We start from the raw sequence: 19,350 nt of genomic DNA on the forward strand, positions 1-19,350 counted from the left end.
TGTTCCTTTGTTTCTCGAGGGCCTCCTCAATCAATATTTTGATAGGATCTCCTGCTCCCTCATCTTTCTTTTCTTCCCCCATGGGAGGCCGTTGGGATTTATGAGGCTAGTCTTGCAAAGGTTTGACCAGTTTGAGCCCTAGATCCTTATATCCCCACCTCGTTGGGGACATGCAAAGAAAAAAAAAAGAGTATACTGCTTGAATAGCATTGATCTGAATTTAAATAAGAACCCAACAAATTATAGATATGACCATAAATACAAAGATGCAACATAAATAACACTTCATTTCATTAATATCAAACAATGAAATATACTTACAAACAAAATGGAAACGAGACTAGCTTAGGCGAGGTTAAATTTTCTTTGAGAAGAGATGTAGCGGCTACATGCCTCTAAACTGAGTTACAATGAGGCTCAAGGACCTTTTTATTATTAAACAATAATATAAAACCCTAACCCAAGGAAATATAACACGAAGAGTTTATGGGCCCCGTTGGGGTTAGTTTGGCAGCCAACTTCCCGGGTTGTAACTTGGTCATATTATCTTCGTTTGACATGCATGATACCTCATTGGAAATATGTCTCCGAGGAGTACACTTGAAAATGTGATTTCAATGAAATCACCCAGGTGAATAATGCCAACAAAATGTCGTTTACGGCCTCAAAAAGGCTCTGAAAGTTTACGACCTGAAAAACTGCCAAAAATAGTAAACTATGCTACAATTAAGGAAACTGGAAAAAAAAAAATTGACAGAACAATGGTGAGTGTCCAAGTGGAATAGGCGGGTGGCCACCAATATCCACCTAGATCAAAGCTACCCCAAAATGTCCTCCAAATATCTTGGTCAACAATAGGCCAATTCAGCCTTTAAGGAGAATCAAAGTCAACCCAAAACAATTCGATCAAACCTAGTCAAAGGAGAGAGAAACACTGCTGTATTTTTTTGCAGTCAATTCTGAAGTCAACTTGAAGTAAACACTAGTCAACCTATCCCTAACTCCTCTATTTTTGTGCCAATAAATGCGGCCTAGAGAAATCATAATTCTCACACAAAAATCGAGGTCAACGCTGGTCAAATTCCCCTTGGTCAACGATGGTCAACACTATGAAACTTTGCCCTATCTTCCCTAGAAAATCTCAACCTCCCACCACACGTGTGAAGAAGATAAGTTGCCTCTCATAAGTATGAACAAAATAAGAGAAGAGAGATATGATGTGATGTGTGATGAGTGAATTTCCAAATGAGGGAAGGGTCACTCATATTTATACAATTCGTTGAGGGTGAGGAGACCCATCCATTGGGCTTCATGAGCCTACATTTTAGTGAGGCTGACCTTGAAAATTTGTCCATAAGAAGAATAAATTCATAATTCCATTTCTGCTTGTCAGAATGAGATGATATTGATATAAAAATTATACATCTCCAAAAGAAGAATCCAATGCAATAATCATCTCATTCATATCAGTTTTACTAAGGTGGAATTTTTCCCTAGTTCCCAATTTTAACACTCCCTCTCAACTAGGGAGAATTCCACCTACCAATCCATCATCATGCCAACCTGTCATCCTGAACCATCATGCCATCACTACTCTTCTCTTATCTTCTTTACTTTTCTCTACTGAACCATGAACTAATAATGAAGAAGAAGTGATCGAGAGTATCCTACCACTCTCCACTGACTAAATTCAGTCCTTGATCCCAGATCAAGCTGTTGAACACTATGCATCCTAGTCATAGGGAGTATGGAAGTACATGATGTATCCATCGGTAATGCTATGGTCCCTAACCAACTTTTCCCAACTCATTGGCCAGATGAGAGGTACGCCCCATGAGTCCCAGACTTTATGGGTAGGATGTGTGTGTTGGACATTGGATAAACCAATGCTCCTCATGTGTTTCGTGGCATGGACTAATGACCTCTTATGGCTCCTTATCTCTAGAAATGTGATTGTTGACTAAAACCTATCAGTTTTGGTCTAACGACAATCATGATTCCCAACAAGTGGTATCAAAGCATAGGTCATGAGTTCGATACACACTCGGCTTGCGTTGGGTGGAGATTGTTGGAAATTAGATAAACCAACATTCCTTGTGTGTTTTGCGACATGGACTAACCGCCTCTCACAGATCATTATCTCTGGTGATGCGATTGCTGACTAAAACCTTCCAGTTTTTGTCTAACCGCAATCATGATTCCCAACAGTGTGTCAGGGCATCAACAGGAGAATGTGAACCTATCATCCTACTCATATGCCATAGGAGAAGGTGAACTGCTCATTCTATGCATATGTCAATCATAGGGGAAGGTGAACCACTTACCCTTCATACATGTGTCTAGGTAGGGGAAGGTGAACCACTCACCCTACACGCATGTAAATTATAATGGGGTATCATAGGTGATGGTGAACCACTCACCCTTTATCCAACAAACCACTACGGGAAGTTGAACCACTCTCCCTATGGTCTCTCATAGCTAGCTCCAAGAAGAACCCCACACCCGCAGGAGCTCTTAGAGCTCTTTGTCCAACTCATACGGGACCCTCATAGGAGGGTCATTCCATGAATCCAAGTCTCTCTCGAAAGGTTAATAATTTAACCTTCTCGAGAGGTTTTGTTAGAATGTCAGCAACTTGCTCATCTCTCCTGATGTGTTGCTGCCTAACTGCTCCTCGTTGTACCATATCCCGAATAAGTGATACCTGATATTAATGTGCTTGGAGTGGTTTTGGAACATGGGATTCTCTGATAAATGAATCCAACTTTGGTTGTCTCAGAAGATAACAGTGGTATGTAGAACATGTTCAAATAGCTCATTGAAGAGATTCCTCAACCAAATTGCTTCACAATAGCCCATACTCACGGCAATGTATTCGGCCTCAGAGGTGCTTAGTGAAACTGATATCGTCCTGCTCATCCAAGATATAGAAGAAAAACCCAAAGATAAGCATCACCCAGACGTTCTCTTATGATCCACCACACTGCCAGCCCAGTTAGCAACTGTATATCCATGTAGCCTCAAATTCCCGGCAGTGTATCTTAGTCCATAGTGGATTGTGCCTCAAAGATATCTCAAAAGATTCTTAGGAGAAATCCAATGAATGTGATGAGGCTTGACCATATATTGAATCAACATATTCACAGTGAAGCATATGTTAGGACGTGAGTTGACCAAGAACATCAGGGCCCCCACAAGTTGGCGATACTCGGAAGGGTTCACCAATCCGGGTCCAACAACACTTCCACATAGCTTCTTAAAGTTGAGTTCCATCGGAGTAGTCACGAACTTGCAGTCCACCATCCCACATCTCTTAAGTAGCTTCACAATGTATTTTCCTTGAGAAAGGAAAATATCACCTGACTTTTTCCAGACCTCCAACCCTAGTAAACAATGCATAAGTCCTAGTTCCTTCATCTTGAACTCAGAATCCAACTCCCCATTGGATTGATGAATGAGAGGGTCATCAATTTTCAGAAAGAGATCATCCACATAAGGGATGAGAATGAGAGGTATGCCATTTTTAATCTTGAGGTATAGGTTTGGGTCAGGATCGCTCCTTGTAAATCCCAACTTCATAAGATAGTTATCGATCCTCTCATACCAAGCCCTAGGGACTTGCTTCAACCCATAAAGGGCATTCTTCAAATTGCATACAAGTGTCTCATGATCTTGAACCTCAAACCCCTCGGGTTGTTCCACATACACTTCCTCTTTATGTGAAGAATGCAAGAAGGTAGTTTTGACATCCATATGATGAAGGTTCCATCCTTGTGAGGAAGAAAGGGATATGATAGAAGGAATTGTGGTATATCGGGAAAATGGTGAAAATATCTCATCATAGTCTACTCCTTCCTTTTGTGAGAAGCCTCGAGCTACAAATTTGGCCTTGAATTTCTCAGCATCTCCATCAACTCCATGTTTGATCTTCTAGAGCCATTTCCAAGTGACCATTGACTTGTCCTTGGGTCTAGGAACCACATCTCAAACATCATTCTTTGTGATCGACTCATACTCCTTATTCATCACATCCTTCCAAACTTTTTGTTTCACGACATCTTCGAATATGTAAGGCTTAGATTGTACAATGGTAATCATGGCAACTAAGTACCCTTGGTACCTATTCAGCTTCTTACTTTCACGAAATGTCCCCCTCGGTGCAATATGTTTCTCAGCATCTTCAAGAGTATCTTTGAGCCACAAAGGTATTTTTCTTGAAGTAGAGGGCTCACTAGGAGGTGGATCAATGGGATCCATTGGACCTTCAACATCGGGCATCGATTCATTAGACAGAGGTTCATCTTGCTTTTCTGCATCAGCATCATCATTGTCCTTCATAGGAATAAGAAGTTCTCAGATCTTTCTAAGAGAAAAATCTTCATTGAAAGTGACATCATGAATTAATTCCACTTCCCTTTGACCAAGCACATAAATTCTATATGCCTTCGAAGTTTCACTGTATCCTACAAATGTTGCTTTATTCCTAGATGCATCTAGTTTGTTTCTTTTCTCTTTTGGCACATGAAAATATACGGGACAACCAAAAATTCTAAATTGAGAAACATCAGGTTTTTTACTAGTGAAAAATTCTTCTAGTGTCTTGAACTCCAAATCTTTCCACGGGCATTGGTTTTAGACATACACAGCAGTGTTGGCAGCTTCTCCCCATAAGAACTTGCGAAGACCTTGATCACGAAGCATAGCACGAATGGCTTTCATGATAGTATGATTATTCCTTTCGGAAAGACCATTTTGTTCAGGAATATATGCAGTAGTGGTATCCCTCTTAGTGCCAACTTCTCTACAATAGTCTTTTAATTCATTTGACTCATATTCGGTCTCATTATTGGTCCTCAATATTTTTATCTTCTTCCTTGTTTGATTCTCGACCAAGGATTTGAAAGAGCGTAACCATTTGAATACTTCATCCTTATTGTTTAAGAAATAGATCCATGTTTTGTGAGAGAAATCATCCACAAAAATATCATAGTACAAATATCGACCCAAAGATGTCATAGGAAACATACTTGGTAGATCCTAATGGACCAATTGAAGAATATCAGTGGTTTGTGTTTCACTTGAGGGGAATGGTCCCCTCGTATACTTCACATCCCTGACAAACACCTTCATGATTCAATTTAAATTCGGGCATCCCTCTAACCATCTTCCTTACGTCAGTTAAGGATTTGAAATGAAGGTGAGAAAATCTCTGGTGCTATAATTCAGATTGAAGAAAAGTATCACAAGTCATTGCTCCCAAAATAATTCCTCCAACTTGATAGAGACCTTCAACCATGAATCCAAGAGTGAATGCATCTCTTGGGTTCCTTTGCCAAACAAGAACCTTCCCATTAATGAATGTCACCTTGAAACCTTTTTATTCCATCTCAAAAACAAAAACCAGTTTCTTTTTTGGATTAGGTACATATAGAACTTCTTGTAAGTGGAGGGTTTGACCTTGATTTAAGTGAAGAGTAACAACCCCAATTCGTTTCATGAGATAAGTGGCATTATTCCCAAGTATAATCTCCATATTTGTCTTCTTTTCAAACAAGTTTGAGAGAGATTCTTTGTACCCAGTGAAGTGCCTTGAGGCACCAATATCAATCAACCAATGATCCAATGTATCTGGAGGAGAGGCAGTGGAGAGGGAAGAAATAAGATAAATTCATTTTTCTTTGCAACATTAACTTCTTCATACTGGGAGTTTCTCAACTTCTTAGGAGGGCAACCACTTCCATTTCGAGCAGCAGGAGCATTCCTCTTTCCTTTGTTATTGAACCTATTGTTCCTTTTATTGCCATCGCTGTTGAATTTGTTGTTGTTATTGTTGTCATCATCTCTTGGAGTATCCTTATTGTGAGGACACTCTCTAATGAAATGGCCAAACCTGTTACAATTGAAGCACCTTCCTTTTCATACTTCTTTGAATCCCAGCTTGAACCCTTGTCCTTGATTCCTTAGACCAACATTGTTCCTTCTCTTAGAATGAGCGGGGAAGAAAGTAGGATTGTTTCCATTTGAGGGCTTGTCTCGTTCCATCATCCTTATTTCTTCTTGAGTGCATCTGGCCAATAGTTCATCAAATCCCAGAACCCTATCATTGTTGAGAATGGAAGTGTTGAACACATCCCAATCTCTTGTAAGGCCTCCAAGTGAAATAAGAGAGAGTTCTTGGTCACCAATGATTCACCAATAGATAGGAGATCATTCTTGATCTCAGTAATCCTCATGAAGTAGGATTGGATGGATTCTCCTTTATCCATCTTGATATCTCTCATATTGTTCTTGAGAAAGAGAATTTGATTTGCATCGTTCACATTGAACATCCCAACCAGATTTTCATACATCTCCTTAGATGTTTCCAAATCAGAAATATATGCAACCAAAATTTTATGAATGGAATCAACAATAATCTTATTATCTCTTACCTGACCTTTCTTGTACTTGGTTTGAGTAGCAGCGGATGCATTTGAAGGAGGCTCTCCTATTCTTCCTTTGACATAGTCCATGACATCATTCTCTTCGAAAGTCAAATCCAAAGTCATCTTCCATGCATGTTGTCCTTAAGCTTGTCCTCGGATTTGAAGAATGATGTAGTCGTCATTGAGACTAGTTCCAAGTCCTTGTCCAACAAATTCTGTTAGTGATTTATTTACTTCACTCTTGCTTGGGCTTTTTCTTCACCTGAGCTCTAATACCATGTTAATTTTAGATAACAGTGGTATGTTCTATGATTTAGCACAATTTACTTCAATGTTCCTTATCAACCCAATCAATAATCTTCAATTATCTTCACTAGAAATCACATTAAATTTTACACATTGACAGTAAATGCAGATAGAACATAAAAGCATATGCATAAGACAAGCCAAGACACAAGGATACAAGGGGTGGTAGATTCTAGGGACAAAGCCCAATGTGGTGAAACGCTTTGATCAAATATTCTTATTATTCTTCAATAGTTCAGAAAAGAGAGAGAGAGAGTACAAATATTAGAAATACATGCCCAAAACAATCCTACCAAATCAGTAGTTAATGCAGCCCTAATAAAAAAGTCAATGGTGGTCAAAGCTACCCCAAAATGTCCTCCAAGTAGCTTGGTCAACAACAGTTCAATTCGGCCTTCCATGAGAGTCAAAGTAAGCCCAAAACAATTTGGTCAAACCTAGTCAAAGGAGAGATAAACAGTGTTGTAATTTCTACAGTCAAATCTGAATTCAACATTGGTCAACCTACCCCAAACTCGTTGATTTATGTGCCAATAAATGAAGCCTAGTGAAATAAAAAATTTGGCCCAAAAACTGAGGTCAACGCTGATCAAATTCCCCTTGGTGAATGATGGTCAACGGCTTGAAACTTCGACCTATTTTGCCCAAGAAAAACTCAACCTCTTGCCACACATGCAAAGAAGAGATGCCGCCTCCCAGAAGTGCGAACCAAATAAGAGAAGAGAGATGATTTGATGTGTGATGAGCGAATGTGAAAATGAGGGAAGGGTCACTCCTATTTATACAATTCGTTGAGGGTGGAGACCCATCCATTAGGCTTTATGAGCCTACATTTAACTTAGGCCAACGTTGACAATTTGTCCATAAGAAGAATAAATTCATAATTCGATTTCTGCTTGTCAGAATGAGATGATATTTATATCAAAATTGTACCTCTTCGACAAAGGAATCCAATGCAATAATCATCTTGATCATATGAGCTATCCTAAGGTGGAAGTTGGCCCTAGTTGTCAATTTTAACAATACTAAATGGATTTAATATTATTATTTGAATTTGGCTAATTTTTCATGTATGATAAAAAATTTATATGATCCAACTCTTATATATGGTCATATATTTATATAAGAAAAATTATATTTATGTATTTTTACAGGTTGACATTAAAATTAGTCTTGCGAAATTTTAATTTTTTATTAAATAAATGGACAATATTTCATGTTAAGGGAATATTCTTCATCTAATTTAATAAACTATCTAATGAATGAAACAAAAAATATTTCAATGATTTTTCAGTTTCATATTAAAAAAATTACATATTAAATTTAAATATTATTTATTTGATCACTTTTTAATATAGTCACTCCATTGTCTTGCGTCACATTCATTCTTCTGCATGTTAGATCAACTCATCCGCACTCGCCGTTTTTTATAGCTATATATTTAGAAAAGACCATCACCTTAGGAAAAAATAAACATATCCAAACGATACTAAATCCATATTCATGAATTAGGATTTTGGGTTTAAGGATTAGGCTTTGAAGGTGCAAACTTTGTTTTTGGAAGCCTTTCAATTAACAGATATTCCATTAAATTTGGAAGTATTCTATTACAAGGCCTCCAACAGCATTCATTTTTTTTGTAAATTGTCATATTAACTTGATTCAACATTAAAATAATTTGCAAGTAATTTCTAACCAATTAGAGATCATGAATAGGTCAAACATGGGGTTGTTACATATGTATAATAGTATCAATACACAATAGGAGTGTGAAATCAAACTCTTAGAAGAAATTGATTTAAGTTAAATCATATTAGTATGTCAAACATCCAATAAAGATATTATAGTTATGGATACCATGCTAGATTTATCGATGTTTAAATTTTATGTCTCGCAACTCTAACCCCCTTTCCCCCAACCTACAAGGGATTTGTTGAATGAATGATGGTGATTTGAGGATCTTATTGTAAATGACATGGATAGGTGTCCCTTGCATTGCATTGAAACTAGTCTATTAAAACCTTAGTAAAATCTTCTTGTGCTCAATTTCCTACGGCCCCTTTGTGCCTTTATGAAGCATAATGTGGGGGTCATCATTCATCTTCATAGAATGCAGGCATCTACTATAAAGGTTATACATTGTTGATCTACGTATTTCAAGAAGGTTAGGCATCATTGGTATATCTCCACTCAAATCCAAGTACATCAAATGAGAGTTCTTAAATGGGTATTCAAGTCATTCCATTATGATGGACAGTGTCACAAAATGAAGTAAACAAGAAACTTTAATGGTGAATTCTTGTAAGTAGTGGAGGCAAGGTTTGTCAAATATTAGCACAGTTGATGGTTGTGTGGATATTGATCTCTCCTTGTAAACATTGTCAAAACCAATAATAGTCTCGATGTAAATTTAGTGTCAACCAATAGTATGGAAAACCATGATTGACCATTACTTTCACTAAGAAGAGAAAATGATAAGCATTTTTAATGGGGAAGAAATAAATGTGAAACATAACTCATGTATTTTAGTTGAAATTTATATAAGTCTCCGTGTTATTTAATTATTAAATACTTAATGCAAATACTTCTAAATTATCATTAAGATATTGATTTTGAAGTTTAAATGTGTATTAAAAGGCATTCATCTATGACATTGGATTTTTCATGTAGCCTGAATAAACCACTTAAAGCTAATTATCAATTAATCTTAAATAGTTTTGTATAAGATATATCTTTACTTGCATTAATAGATTTTTTTCAACAATAAATTACATTTTTAAACTTGTATGAATACATATAACTAAATAAAATTCAATAAATAACTTCCGAGTCTTGTTGGATTCTATGAGATTATTTTAAGTACAAATAGTTTATTTAAGATTTGAAATTTACAAAATGTTAATATTGATGGTGAAAGCATGTCATATGGTGTAAAAAGTTTAAAGGCATCCATTTATGGCCCATCTCTTGAATGAGCTTAAATAGTCTACTTAATGCTCATGGTGAATTCATTAATCCATGTTTTATTAGAAAATTCATTTTCTTTACATGGTTTTTTATTATAGAAATAACAATTTCACATTTTTACGTTCATATTAAACCACATGATAGTTCAATAAAAATTACTTAATGCTTTCTTGACTTATTGACTTATATGACATGATTACATATAAGAATAATTGATTTAATAATGCATAGTTAGTAAAACTTTCAATTCAAAATAGAATAAACCAGTTAGAACTCATAAATAATTGGTTTTAAATTATTAATTTTCTAAAAATATATATTTTTTACTTACATTGAGATCTTTATTTCAAAAATAAATTCCATTTATACATACATACATTCTAAATATAATTTAATACATACTTGTCTTGTTGGTTTCTATGAGATTATTTCAATTACAAATAATTTATTTAAGAATTGAAATTTACCAAATGTTAATAAAGGTGGGAAAATCAAATGCCATATGTTGCATAAAGTTTAAATACATTTATTTATGACCCGTACCTTGAAATAACTTTAACAATCTACTTAACATTCATTACCAATTAATTATTCCATGTGTTGTTAGGAAAAACATTTCATATTACATGGAGTTTTATTTAAAAAAAAAAGTGTCACATTTACACACTTAGATTAAACCTCATGATATGAAAATAAAAGTCGATAAATGGCTTTATATAGACCACTTAAAACTCATTATCAATTAATTATAATTTGTTTTGTAAAATATATATATATATATATATATATATATATATATATATATATATATATCTATATATATATATATATATATATATATATATATATATATATATATATATATATATATATATATATATATATATATATATATATATATATATATATACACATTAGGAGTTACATTTAAAAATTGCATCACATTTATGAACTTCTATCAATGCATATAGCCAAATAGAATTCTTCAAGTCATATTGAATTCTATGAAATTATTTAAACGATAAAGAAACTATTTATGAATTGAAAATAACAAAATGCTAATATGGATTGAAAAATCAATGTCTTATGGTGCAAAAAGTTTAAATACAACCATTTTTTACCCATCTCTTTAATGAGTCTAGATGGTCCACTTAACACATTGTTAATTAATTATTCCATGTTTTATTAAGAAGAGAATTTTGTTTTTCATAGAGTTTTGTATCAAAACAATACAATATGAGATTAATACAGTCTTAATAGATTACATGATAGACAAATAAAAGTCAACAAATTGATTCCTTATTAAATTAAATGAGATGAGATGATTGCATATACAAATAGTTGATTCAAGAATATATGAAAAAAAAATGGGTTAAAAATTGAATGTCCTGCAATTTAACGAGTAGTATTCACTTATGAGTCATAAACCATTAGCCTAAATAGTCCACTTAATATTTATTATCAAGAAATTAACAGACTTATTTTTCGAAAAAATGCATCATAGTATATGGATATTATAAATCACATTTATATACTCATATTAATGGACATAACTAAGTACAAGTCAATAATATAATTATAGCTCAAGTGATATAATTTCAGTTTATTTAAAAGACAAATTTACAAAAAAAATGACTTTAAATAATGAAATTAGATGCCTTACGGTTCAAAAATTTCAATGACATAATTAATTCATGATAGTATCTAATCAAACGTTGATAATCCACTTATCAATCATTATCCTCATATATATGTTTTTTTAAGAAATGCAAAATTATACAATATATTTTTATCTAAAGAATTACATATCACATTTATGCACTAATATTAGTGCATTTTATATGTCAACAATGAATAACTAACTTTGTGCCTTATTGATTTTCAATATGATATGACTGCAGTTACAACCATTAATTGATTTAAGCATATAAATTTATGAAAACTATCAATTGAGAAATCACATATCTTATGCTTCAAAAAGAACAAATCATTTACCTATGGCACATTTCTCATTAACCTTAATAGTGAATAATGCATTGTGAATAGTGAATAATGCACATAACATTTATCAAGTAAATTGTTATAATTTCTTTAGTAAGAATAGCACCTTTGTTTGCAAGGAGTTATATTTCAAAACTTATATTTCACATTTATATATGATTATTGATACATATAATTAAACATAAGTAATTAAAAATAACATGCTTCGATGGTTCATATAAGATAATTTGAATGGCAAACAATTCATTTAAGAACACGCGCGCGCACACACATCTTAGAAAAAATGATACATCAGTCATTGCCAAAACATTTATAAATAATAAGAAATAAACATATTAATATAATTGGCAATTCCCATATATTTCAAAAAATATAAAATCATACAAATTGATTCAACAAAAACTATGTCCAAAATGTATTGAAAATTTGGAATGTACTTTTCAAAAAAATTATAAAAGAAATTATCTCCATGAACTACAATGAAGTACATGTTCTATTGAACATTCGAATGTACTCATGTTTTTGTTTGATACGATGAAGTGTCTTAAGAAAGGGGAATAAAACTTGCATAAGCAACGTATCTTGCTCTTTTCCTATATACGATTTTATCAAGATGTGGTTTGATCGATATCCCATGAATTGAGAAGTATGCTTTTCTGTATCTATTAGCAATACATTTGATTCTTCATAATTATCTCCATATTGGGACCACACATCAATCAACTTTTTCTCATAAAATTGTCTTGTTCTCCCTGCTTCCAATTTTGTTTGCAAATGACAATGAGATCTGTCCCATGCAAATTTAAAGTCCTCTATATCAATATTTGATTTTTCAAGTACTTTTCGGATGTACTTGTTAGTGACATTTAATGTCCATATTGCAACATCATAATTTCTTAAGCAATATTTTAATACTTCTGAATGGAAAGGCCTTAAAAAATAGGACCTATCACCAAACTGCCAGTCTGGTTCTCTTTGAATATGAAAATCTTGTTCATCTTTGGTGTATGATTGGAAGATTACTCCTTCCATTTCGAATATCAACAACATCTTTTGACTTGTAGTAACTCCCATCTGCATTTGCACTGCAACCACATGTATGATATTAACATATCTCCACTTCAACACTTCATTGCTTAAGGACATAAAAACCTATCATTTTAAAAATGATGTTAATATTTATTATGAACAATTTCCATTTGTATGCAAAGGTAATTTTACAATGAGTTCAAAGTATCACAAAATTCAAATACAATTGCCCCATTAAAATGAACAAACAAATAATATGTTTACTTTATACATACAACCTAATACCTTTATTTAATTTGTATGGAACAAAAGTATTATAAAAATGCATTGACCCACCATTTAAATCATTGATTTTAAGGCTTATAATGATTTATATAATTGCAATTGAAAAATATAATTATAATGGTCTAGCGCAACTAAGCAAACTATTTTTTTATTAATTTTCACATACAATATAACACAATTTTTCAATTTCAAACCTAATTAATTATATGTTAATTTATAGAGTTTCTACCTTAGTTTTTTTTTGTGCTTCTTTTAGTGCAGATTGTATGTTTATTGTTGGTGCTACATACAACTTAATATAATTTTTCAACTTATATGGAATAAAAAGGGTTATAAGAATGCAATGGGTCATCCTTCAAATTACTAATTTCTAAGAGGTATAACAATAACTTAAACCACATTTAAAGCAAATAATTGTAATGATCTAATTAAAACAAATAGAATAGTTACCTATTAATTTTACATACAATGTAATCCATTGTAAAACAAAAAAATATAGCATGGGAAATTTTGATATGAAAACATTAAATGACCATTCATCTCACCAAAAATAAAGAAAATAAAAATATTTTATTTTTAGTAATGACAAACCAAATCAACAATTCTTTTATTAGTGTTGTGAAATAAAAGTAATCAATCATGATGTCATACATATAACAACATGATATAGACATATGTAATCTTAAGGTACTTCTAAATGTAATTGAACATCCTTCAAAATAGCTCGCACATCCGTAGCCTTGTTGAGTTTATGCAATATTCTCCATAGCTCATTGATCAACCAATTATCCCCTTGATTTTCTCCAATGAATGGAGGGGCAAGAATCACACTTTCTTTTGGATTCTCTTTCACTCTCTCAATTAAACAATCAACTATAATAGTATTGGTTGCATCATATTGGGTATGCATTTCCCACACTTTTTTCAATGATTTAGTGTGTATAACTTTCATTGAATTGTCAATGACCTTATGTCCCTTTTGTGGCTTACAGTCTGAAGCAGTCCACTTAAACACAAATTTATCTTGTAATGTTTCTGAAACCAGCTTTTTTAGAAATCTTGTTGTGCTTTGTTTCAAAGCTGTCGTCCAAATTGCAATGTCAAGAGATTCATTTTTGAAACACATTTCAAAAAATGATTTTGCATGTGGATGAATCCAAAATAGTTTTTTCTCTATTTTGTAATCAGCATCAGCTCCCATTTTCTCAATATGCCCTTTATTTGTTGCTTCATCATCAATGCTATGATAAAAAATGTCCTTTAGTTCAAAAATAACTAGTTTCTTTCCAGTTATTTTGGCTACAACACAATGGAAAATAATATAGTCAAACCATTTTATTCATGTTACAAAAATTACTAAAAAAATTGTTGAAAAAATACACTTACCTTGAGTGGTTTTTTCAATATTTATAGATGAAACAATAAGTTCTTTTTATCATCCGGACAAGACCTGGAGTAAACATATTAAACCTTCAATCAAATACCGATTGTACTTCTATTTAAACCTTCAATCAAATACCAATACCAAGAAAAACATTAGTAATACAACCTTTAAAAAGGAACACACACACACACACACCTTAAACATTATTTTGATTGTTAATTTTACCCTTTTTATTTGTTCCTACAATAAAAATATGCAACATTATGGTAGTTACAAGTATTTGAGTTTGAAGAATAATAAGATAAACAAGAAGACAAGTTATAAGTATCTGATATGACATTATATTCATATTTGTAACATTGCACCTCATCATCATCTTGGTTACCTTTATCTGTTTCCAAATTAAACATATAAAATATTTTGAATTATGAAAATGAATAGAACCATTAAATAACAAGGAAAACAAGTGGACAAATTATAAGTACCTGATGTTATATTTTGTTCTTGATTGTAGTTTTGTGGGACAGTACCTTGGTCATTATATTCATTCTCTTTATTTCCAACTATAATCAACATATGAAATGGATATGAATCACAATAAAAATAAATAAAAAAAATAAAAAAAAAAGAATAATAATAAAATAAAAAAAGATAGAGATACAATGATTAATACCCATTTTTATCTCCATCATTCCATGGTCATTGTCTTGATTAATTTCATTCAGCTTATAATTCCCTATAATAGTCATCCAAAAATATTATGAATATGGAAATTAAATAAATTGAGAATTTATCAAGAGAAGAAACTAAACAAATTATGTACCTGTTATGATAACTTCTTCCTCTCCTCCTTCTCCTCCTGTTTCCATCTCCATACTTTCTTCAACAACATAAGCACTATGTTGATTAATTTGTTTCTTCCCACTTTCATCATTCTCTGTTTTAGAATCTCCATCATTAGTCATTTTAGTAAACACTTTGACAATTAAGAAATATGAAAAATATAGTATCCAATGTATTATAAGAAAATAAATAAATGAATTGTAGTACCTGAATTTTCCTAGAAGTTAATGGATACTGGATTTGATAGTTGAAAAGATTTGTAATTATTTAACATGATTGTCCTTTGTGACTCTGTTTGCACAACACATGAAATTCTTCTTCCGTATGTACAACGGGCCTTGATAAAAAATTTCCCCACATAAAGAGAAATAACCACTTTTGCATCACTACATTGTTGGTGCTTTTCCACTAAATCCATCCAAAAATCATAATCTCTCTCATTTTCATCAAATGTGTCTTCAAATGTGTGAGAGTATTTTACAGCCTCCAAAATTTTTAATTCTGAAGTATAGAAATGTATAGTAAGAACTATATCATAACTATAATTGTTTTGGGACTTATATTCATAAATGTGACTAGTCATTTTATAGTTGAACTTGGAGTTCTTTATGGAAATTTCCAAAGACTGGTGTACATCATTACAAAACCAAATTTCTACTAAGAGAACTGTAGTAAAGTCATTCAACTCATTTTTTTCGATAAGAAATCGAAAAAATTCAATGTAATACCCCTTGTTGAATTGTTATTTTTTCAAAGCTAGTGTATCCAAAACAACAAGGTCAGTATGTAAAACTAGTTGCAACTGACATGGAAAAGAGTGAAAAAGTGTTGACAAAAGATCAGGTCCCCCAAAATGAACCAAATTCAAAATTTTTATCAACCTGTTGAACACCTCTTGATCCATTTATCATTCTATCAAGGACTCCACATGATTGCTGAGAAAGGGACTCTATCTTTGTATTATGTGTTCCTTTGACATAAGTAGACCCCTCCACCGTGTTGGAAAAATTGGTGAATATGATATCATTAATTTCATAATGCTCAAGAATGTTGAATGTGGTAAGAGTCATATCATTCAAGTTCTCTTCATGACTTTGACAATATGTAACCATTGCATCCAATATTGTTCTGTTGGTTTTCAATTTAGAGCAATAATCTTTTATTTTTATGGCATTTGTTGGATGATTAATTGGAATAGAAAACCAAATGGTTCCATCCAATAACTTATCTGCTACTGAAGTAATTTCTTCCATGGTTAATCCCTGAAGGGGCCGAAAAGTAGCTATTGTCAAACTGTGTAGACTATTTTTCTTGTAGTTCTCAAAATCAGGTTGGCTTGGAGAACACTTTAATGTGCCTAGTTGGTTACAGTTAAAAATAGTGTCCCATTTATCCCAAATAGGTTCATCAAGATATAAAAGAATTTTTTTATTAGAAAAATTTGTAATTGGACAATCGAAGAATGAGCACAACATTTCATCATCAACCTGATAAAATAATAAATATAAACTAATAAGAATCCAATGTAAAAATGAAACTAAATAAGGTGTTATAATCTAATGAGAAATCATCATAAATATCAGAAAATATGACTTATATTATTGGCTTTAGTCATTTATCTACAATAAAAGTAGATAAAATAATAAAATGTTAAATGTAAAAATAATTAAAATTACATACCTTGTCTTCAGCTGTCTTAGAGCATCCAATCCTCCTTTTCTTTAATTTGTCATTGGCAATTAAGAAATGCCTTTCCGAGTGCACACAATCAATAAATGGAGTTTTATAGAATACCTTATTTGCAAAATTTAATTAACAACAAATGTGGATCACCTCAGTGGGTTAAACTGATGGATGCAAGAATCGAGCATTACGTTTTTTATATTTTTTTTTTCGCTTTTGTTGATACATTATATTTAGGTTTTGTTAAAATTTCTTTCGCTGCTTGAATGGTATGTTGACCATCAACTATCCAAAAATTGATATTCTTAGAATTTAGATCTGTCTCATTTATAATTTTGATAGAGTTGACCAATGGATGAGGCTCATTGATGTCAAATGGAATCAGAAGAGCATCAGGTAATGAGGTTTGAAATTTTTCTAGGAATGATTTCACTAATACTTGAACATTTAAATCATCTCGTGATCTTAATTTGAACACCTTAGGAGCTTCTTTACATCTTTCAACAGGCACTTTTCTATTAAGGGAGTTTGAAAATAGATAGCAATGCTTGAAAGCTTCATGAATCTCATCACATTGATTTGCAAGGTTAGTTGTCTCAAATTCAACTTTCCTAGTTTTTTGAAATTCTGTAGTGGGCTTGAAATCACTTTCTTTTATGTTCTCCTCCAAATGAGATAAATATACTCTTCTCAAAGCAAGTAATTGAGAATCAATTTTATCATTTGGTATTTTATCAAAAAATTTACCCTTTTGTTGTAAATGAAGAAGTACAGATGATGTTTTTTTACTTCTTACATAACGATATCTCAGAATGGTGGTGATGCGTTTTAAAAGGTCTGCACAACTATTTAGTCTATATTTAGAGAAGCTCTCAAAGTTATCAAACTTGAACATTGAATTTTTTATCGTATTTGTTGAATCAGTACTTGAAGCTTCAATCAAATCTGGTCTAAAATTTGTATACTCCACTTGACATGAAATTAATTTTACCTCATTTTCTTTAATCATTTCCACTTGAAAGTCAATGTCATTTTCATTGCAAGCATAACAATTAATTATTATTCCTAATATCTCTGGTTCGTTTCCATCTATTGATCCAAATAGGTACATATCAGGAAACATATTCATGGGAGTTTCTATTTGGATGTACCAATCTTGCACGAACTCATATTTATTATTTGTATTGTATTTTTTAATCATTTCAAAAATAGAAGTTGAAGGTGTTATTGATATTGCCTTTTGAGTTGAATAACTTTTCTTTTTCTTAAGTGATGGTTGTAACATTTCATTTACTTTTGGGCCAACCAATTCTGCAAATAATAGCAAAAAAAATATTTGCATTAATCAAAATGAAAATATAATTTCAAATATTGTCACATAATGTTCTTATAAATACTGAAAAACCACCTAATCTAACCATTTCCACGATAGTGTACATAAAATATAAAACCACCATACCAGTTGAAGGAGTCAATGTTTGTACATCACTTTTTTTTGTCTTTTCTTCACTACTTTACTTTGAATTTTAGGCACACCAGATTCCGCAGTTTCTAGAAAAAAAATTATGGAATACATGAAATACTAAATATTATTAAGCAACCTTATAACATATGATTTCCATTTACATGCACAATGATAAATGAGTACATATGCTATGCAAGTTTATTATATGACACCAAAATTTATCACTTGGGTAAAACTGATAAGAAAAGAAACCACCTAATCCAATCATTTCTAAAAGAGTACATAAAATATAAAACCACCATACCAGTTGAAGGGGGCATCATTTGTAGATCACTTGTTTTTCTTTTTGTCTTCGCTACTTTACTTCGAATTTCAAACCCACCAGTTTCCATGGTTTCTAGAAAGAAAAATTTAATGGAAGACATGAAATAAAAAATAGTATTAAACGACTTTATAATACACCATTTCCATTTACATGCACAATAATAAATGAGTACATATGTTATACAAGTTTAGTATATGACACCAAAAGTTATCACATATTTAAAATTTCTTGGAAAAAAATACCCATGTTAGTATGGGTTTTCCTCATTAAAACCCCAATCCTAAGGCTATTTCCATGGGTTTTATTAATCAACAACCAATTATTAACACAATGTCTAACAATTTTAACAAAGTATAAATTAAAATTGTCATACCATTTAAAGAATTTGGTGTCATGTTTCTTGAACTTCCTTTTTCCTTGGATGCTTCCTTTGAACTCACACTAGCTTCATAGTCCATGGTATCTGAAAATAAAGTAAAAAAATTGTTATCGCAATTTTGAATTATTGAAGAAAATATGAATTTATAAATACTACAACTATTCGAATAAGTATATGTGTAACAAAATGAACAAGAACAATAACAAGTGTATAACTCACTATAATAGCTAATCAAGGTTAGAAAAATGGCACCCCGAA

This window comes from Pinus tabuliformis, chromosome 5_2, assembly GCF_031772625.1.
Source record: "Pinus tabuliformis cultivar Carrire ecotype Pingquan chromosome 5_2, CPIR1, whole genome shotgun sequence".
NCBI lineage: Eukaryota > Viridiplantae > Streptophyta > Pinopsida > Pinales > Pinaceae > Pinus > Pinus tabuliformis.